Source organism: Orycteropus afer, unplaced genomic scaffold, assembly GCF_000298275.1.
Source record: "Orycteropus afer afer isolate SDZICR_OR568_19922 unplaced genomic scaffold, OryAfe1.0 scaffold00025, whole genome shotgun sequence".
Taxonomy (NCBI): domain Eukaryota; kingdom Metazoa; phylum Chordata; class Mammalia; order Tubulidentata; family Orycteropodidae; genus Orycteropus; species Orycteropus afer.
Genome location: NW_006921612.1, coordinates 3,894,637 through 3,901,671, shown reverse-complemented (window position 1 = coordinate 3,901,671; position 7,035 = coordinate 3,894,637). Strand labels below are relative to the sequence as shown.

The following is a 7,035-nucleotide window of genomic DNA, read 5'->3' as shown; positions in this document are numbered from 1 at the left end:
GTGTTTTAATAGTTTGTTTGCTTGTATCCTCCCTTCTTTCTGACCTTATAAAGCCCAAGTTAACAATTTAGCATATTCACTTCCATGTTTTCCTCCAGGCCCAAATAATACTTTATAGAAATAATACATGATAGTTAGCATCCTTATGAAACATAAATTATAAAATATCTTGGGAAAAAGGCTACAATAAATCCCATCAATTCTACTTCCTAAATACCCTGTCAATCCTTCCTTGCCTATGTCTCCCCCAAGCAAGACTCCATCCTCACCCCCTGCCCCTGTTACTGCAGTAGCTTCCTGACTTGTCCCTTTCTGAATGATGTAGCCCAGTCCTCTTCTACACTCCCCAAGTTCCCATCAACCCTCCACACATTCTCTGTGCTCCAAAGGAAATTTCTATGCATTCTTCAGAAACTAAATCATACTGAGTTGCATGCTTGTTTAATGTTTTTTATAATAAAACCTATTTCACAAGAACCATTCATCTCTTGGTCACTATGGTGAATAAATGCCTAGGACTGGCCTAGCACAGAGTAGGTGTTCACTGAATTTATTCAATTAAAATCCTGACTGGGGAAATCTGCCAGTGGAAGCAGACAAACCAGTTGCACCTGGACAATCAAGTCATAGGCCAAGAGGAAAGAAACAAGATCTGGGAGCTTAAACGAGATTATTCAGTCCTCTGCACAAATGATTCCTGCAGTTGGTGGCTCTTGAAGAGGTCTCTGACTACTTTTAGGAACGTCTGGGAAGAGGTTAAATTTGAAAGCAAGTTTTAAGCTACTTTAAAGATATAAGTAAGTTTCCTGGGTGGTGCAAACGCTCAGCTGTTAATTAAAATGGTAGAGGTTAGAGTCTACCAGAGATGCTGGGAAAAAAGACTTGGAGAGCTACTTCTGGAAAGTGGGGCACAGTTCTATCCTGGATGTCAGTTCAGTGGCATTTTTTTAAGTTATACGTAATTCAGAACTTTTTATTAAGAGCAGTGTGCATAAGGCTGGAAGTTCTTGCAAAAACATCTACAATCCAACGTTCTATTAAGCAAAAGTTTAGAAATCACTGGCAATTGCTTTAAAATACTACAAACAGAAATGATAGATCTATTACCAGAAAAGCATCACAGACGTGAACATGGAACCCAAGTAGAAATCCAATTTAATTCAAAAACATCTTCCCCCTCAAGAAGCAAGGAAAGAATTGTTCATCATGACTGATTTACCAGCTTCAGTCCCTGCTTGTAAAATTTAGACACTAGAGCAGACAGTGCTTCAAAGAGAAACTGACAGTAGTCTTGCTTCCTTGGAAACTAAGAGAATCACAAAAAAAAAAAAAAAAAAAAAAAAAAAACCATTGGGCAGTGACCAAAATCATCATGGCACTCAGACTAAGAAAAGGGGTTGGAGCAACAGGGTAAAACATCTTTTAGATTTGACAGATCTGACTCATGTATGAAAAACTTTGAAATAGAACAAAATGATTACTGGGTGTCTTCCATGGAAATGAAAGCATTGCTTAATTCTAGATTTTCTCATTCCTTTAGGTTTACATCTTTCATTTTGTTTAAGGTATTTTTGTTCTTGTTAGGTGCCGTCAAGTCTGGTCTGACTCATAGCGACCCTATATGCAACAGAACAAAACACTGCCCAGTTGTGCACCACCCTCACAATCCTTGCTATACTTGAGCCCATCATTGCAGCCACTGTGTCAATCCATCTTGTTGAGGGTCTTCCCCTTTTTTGCTGATCCTCAACTTTACCAAGCATAACATCTTTCTCCAGGGAATCGTTCCTTCTGACCACATAACCAAAGCAGGGGTGAGATGAAGTCTGGCCGTTCTCGCTTCCAAGGAGCATTCTGTCTGGCTGCACTTCTTCCAAGACAAGTTTGTTTGTTCTTCTGGCAGTCCATGGTATTTTCAGTGTTCTTCACCAACACCATAATTCAAAGGAGTCAACTCTTCTGTCTTCCTTAGTCATTGTCCACCTTTCACATGCATATGAGGCAACTGAAAATATCATGGCTTGAGTGAAGTGCACCTTAGTCTTCAAAGTAACATCTTTGCTTCTTAACAATTTAAAGGGGTCGTTTGCAGCAGATTTCCCCAGTGCAATACAATGTCTGACTTTTTTGACTGCTGCTTCCTTGGGTGTTGATTGTGGATCCAAGTAAAATTAAATTCCTGACAACTTCAATCATTTCTCCATTTATCCTGATGTTGCTTATTGGTCCAGTTGTGAGAATTTTTGTTTTCTTTATGTTGAGGTGTAATCCATACTAAAGACTGTAATCTTTGATCTTCTTCAGTAAGTGCTTCAAGTCATCTTCATATTCAGCAAGCAAGGTTGGGTCATCTGCATATTGCAGATTATCAATGAGGCTTCCTCCAATCCTGATGCCACATTCCTCATATAGTCCAGCTTCTCAGACTATTTGCTCAGTAGGCAGATTGAATGCTACTTTACAACTCCATAAATTATAGATAAAGCTAGGAGTGTGAATGATTTTTACCCCTAAACATGCAAATTAATGCTATTGGGTAGAGAGAATTGATTTCCTTCCTCCTTTCCCATGGAAAAGGTAATTTGGGACCTATTTATAAATTCATTGCTAGCATTCTTTATTTGCCTTTTGTGTTTGACTCTTACATTTCCTTTAAACTGATTGTAACATCTTACTAGTTCCCTCCTTGTTTTAGTCTTCTAGTGCCACTATACCAGAAATACCACAGTGGATGGCTTTAACAAACAGGAATTTATTTTTTACAGTTAGAAGTCTGAATTCAGAGTGCCAGCTCTAGGGGCTAGGTGAAGGCCCCTTGACCTTGGGCTTCAGCTCAGCCTCTTTTTACAGGCCCGCTGGAGCTGGATGTTTCTTCTGACCTACACAGCTACTGGCTGCTGAAGCTGATGAACCCAAGATCAACAGGTAAAATGACACAATCCCAAGATCAGCAGCAAACATGTCAGGCAGTGTAGCAGGCTACTGGCTTCAGCAGATGATGAATCCAAGATATGCCAACAAGCTAGAGACCTTTCTCAAAGCTCCTCCATATACACTGGAAGCAGGCTACACCCCAAAGACAATTCCCCTTCCACCGATTAAAGTCTCACATTGAAATTGATTACACCACATCCAATCTCATCACAGGGAATAACTACATCCTACTGCCACACCACTCAAAATCATGGCCCAGCCAAGTTGACACACAACCTTAACCAGCACTCATTAATAAATGGAGTTAAAATCTTTGACATGTATTTATTTTATATTTGTAAGAGAGGTATTATAGTTTAGTTTTGTTTTTATGACAAGTAAAGGAAAACCCTGCCTAACTGGCTTAAATAATAAGGAAGTTTTGTATAAATACAAGATATGATAGCTCCAGAATTGACTAATTCTGCAATTCAATTAAGATGCAAGGAAACCAGTTCTCTCCATCTCCTTTCTTTGTTTGGCACTACTTATCATGTTGACTTGGCTCCCTTTGTAATTATAGATCCATAACGTGAACTTCTGGTGTTGTTGCTATTAGGTGCCAATGAGCTGGTTCCAACTCATAGTGACCCCATGTACCATGGAATAAAACATCGCCCAGTCTTGTACTATCCTCATACTCATTGCTATTTTTGAGTCCATTGTTGTAGCCACTGTATCATCCATTGGGTTGAGGATTTTCCTTTTTTCTGCCAATCTTTTACTTTACCAAATGTGATGTCCTTCTCCAAGAACTGGTCCCTTCTGATAACATGTCTAAAGTATGTAAGATGAAGACTTACCATCCTACCCTGTAAGGAGCATTTTGAATGCACTTCTTCTAAAACAGATTTGCTTGCTCTTCTTGAAGTTCATGGTATATTCAATACTCTTTGCCAGCACATAAAAATTCAAAGACATCATTTTTTTTTTTTTCAGTCTTCCTTATTCATTGTCCAGCTTTTGCATGCATATGAGGTGACTGAAATACCATGGCTTGGGTCAGGTGTGCTTTAGTACTCAAAGTGACATCTTTGCTTTCTTAACACTTTGAAGAGGTCTTTTGTAGCAGATTTTCCCAATGCATCATTTGATTTCTTGACCGCTGCTTCCATAGAAGTTATTGTAGATCCAAGAAAAATGAAATCCTTAACAACTTCAAAATTTTCTCCATTTATCATGATGTTGCTTATTGGTCCAGAGGTGAGAATATTTGTTTTCTTTATGTTGAGGTATAAACCATACTGAAGGATATAGTCTTTGATCTTCATCAGTAAGTGCTGCAAGTCCTCTTCACTTTTAGCAAGCAGGTGGTATCATCTGCATATGGCAGGTTGTGAGTGAGTCTTCCTCTAATCCTGATTATGTGTTCATCATATAGTCCAGCTTCTCAGATTATTTGTTTTCTCTGAGAAGTCTCATCACCTTGCAACCTAAATGAACAAACTCACATGCCATTTTCTAGTGAAGATTTTGAGATTTTTGATTTAAGACTGTGCATCTTGACGAAATTATCTATTTCCATGTTGTACCATTAATCACCTGTGCACTGCATGGGTTAACTGGCAGAAAATGTAGCCCATTTAAACAGATGATGTTTGAGGAAAGAGATGGAGAAATATTGGAATTGTCATCTTATGAATGCTCTTTGAGCCCCAGGGTGTCTGAATGTGGCCTGAAATAACCTATGTAGAACTCACAGAAGCCGTCATATCCAAAAGTCATCTTCACTCTGTTCTTGCTTAACCTTTACTCTTTTGCAAATTAACAGTTTTATCAATGATTTGGAAAGTTCAAAGTAAGAAGACTACCTTCAAGCCCATATATCTGTAAAACAGATTAAGATGCTTTCTACTAGACTGTCATGTCTAGGTGTATATTTGTATACATTATTTGAAATTCAGAGAATGCAATCTCTTCGAAGCCCAAGACCTCAGAGCACAAGTCCGGCTGTGCTGCCAGGCCTCCTGCCTATCTTTGAGGTGAAGAAATCCTCTTAGTGAAATCCCATCAATGTCAGTTAGCTGTGGGTCTAGAGTTCACATAGCCTTAGTCCTTTCTGTAGCAGAACTCTGTAAAAGAAACTCCTGCACCTTGGAGGAGAGTTTTTTATGGCTAGGGAGGATAATCAGGTCTGTGAAATCAAATGTGCATGAACTGTTGAATGTAAAACAAATATGTTTTGTAAATTTGCACTCCAAGCACAATTAAAATTTTAAAAAAAATTTTTTTTCAAACTCCTATGTCTTTCCAGTAGTTGCAGATTTCATAGTCACGGTATTCTTTGCGAGCAAATAAAGGTTGGGTCTTGTCTACAGCATCAGGGTCTCCCAAGCCTCCTCAGCCTCCCCGCAACAGAAGTGCAGGCAGTTCTACTATGATCACACAGCTTGAGGCTGCAAGGGACCCTCTGTTTTTTAAGTATCACTTAGACCTGGTGAAATTACCACTGCCATCACAAGCTATGCATTGATATCGTTTCCAGGGAGATCAATGTCTTGCTTGGAAAGTGAATGTGTGTAGTGCTTGCTTCAGCAGCACATATACTAAAATTGGAACAATAACAGAGAAGATTAGCATGCCCCCAGAGCAAGGATGACACGCAAATTTGTGAAGCGTTCCATATTTTTAAAGATTATTAGTAGTTACCGGGGTAGGCGAGAGGGAGAAAGGGGAAGCTTTTGTTTGCGGGGCATTGAGTTTATGCTAATGATGGTGGGATAATTAGGAAAAGGATAGCAACAATGGGGGAACAACATGAAAAATGTCATCAATGTTCCTGAGTTGTAAATGGGGAAGTTGTTATGTTAGCCAATGCCTTATGGTGTATGTTTTCACCACAATAAAAGTAAAGAAAAAAAAGGGAGGGGAATGTGTGTACATGTTTGTCATCAAAATTTACCAGCATAAATCCTCATTCCTATGAGTCGGGGCCGACTCGACGGCACATAACAACAACAACAACATGATACAGATATACCAAAAAATGTCATCTCTTAAGTTTAAATGTATATTATTTTAGAAAATCAATAAACAATTGATCTTAAGAAAAAGAAAAGAATATGAAACTCTAGGGCAGTGGTTTGCAACACACTGAATCTAGACTGAGCTTAGAAAACAGCAACTATAGGGACAGAATGAGAAGTACAAAGAAAGAACATTATCAAGGCCACTATTTTGATGGGTCTCCTTAGGGAGATCGAAAAGTTCTGAATGCTTTTATAAGCCTGTGAATGTTTTATAAGCCTCTGTGCATTTTAACACCAAAACTGAAAGACCGAAACTCACTGCCTTCCAGTCAGATCTGACTCATAGAGACCCCTCCTTGGGTTTCCAAGGTGGTATCTCTATGGAAATAGATTGTCCAACCTTCCTTCTGAGGAGTGGCTGGTGGGTTTGAACCGCCAGCCTTCTGGTTAGCAGCCAAGTGCCAGGCTATTTTAAGCATGCCTCAGATTTAGATGGGTTTCCCCATTAACTGTGCAAAGCATGTTCCACAAATGCAAGAGAGTATTATTATCCTCATTATTACAAGCAGCAGCAGTATTATTTTATATCCATATATTAGTATACTTTATACGTTCAACTTCAGTCAATTTTGTAGTTGTTGTTAAAGTACTACAACTACCTTCATTCTGCTAAACAAGATGGAGGAGTTGATACTGATTATCAACAATGTTTCAGGCATGTTGCTAGTTACATTCCTCATCTCACTGAATTCTTACCAAAACATTAAGAAGCATACATTTTTATTTTGTTTTAAACTGATGAGGAAACAGGCTCAGAAAGTCTGTAAAATAATTGTCCAAAGTCAGGCAGCTATTAAATGGGAAATTTAAACATGGGTTTATGGAATTGTAAAGCCAGAACTTTTCAACACCACTCGGTGCCATCATTTCAAAATTTCCCATCCTCACTGGACTTTCTCTGGCCCTGTCCATCTTGCAAACTAAACCAACTAACTCACTGCCATGAAGTCGGATCCGACTCGATAGCGACCCCTCCTTGGGTTTCCAAGGCAGTATCACTACAGAAGTCAATTGCCCAACCTTCCTTCCGAGG

At 39.0% G+C, this 7,035-nt stretch overlaps 1 non-coding gene across 1 annotated transcript; it reads left to right on the top strand.

Annotated features, from left to right (window-relative positions):
• Positions 1-5,495: 5,495 nt before the first annotated feature.
• On the top strand, positions 5,496-5,603 carry LOC122152273. Its single transcript, XR_006164490.1, has one exon. It is a non-coding gene; the product is annotated as a U6 spliceosomal RNA (small nuclear RNA).
• Positions 5,604-7,035: the final 1,432 nt, after the last annotated feature.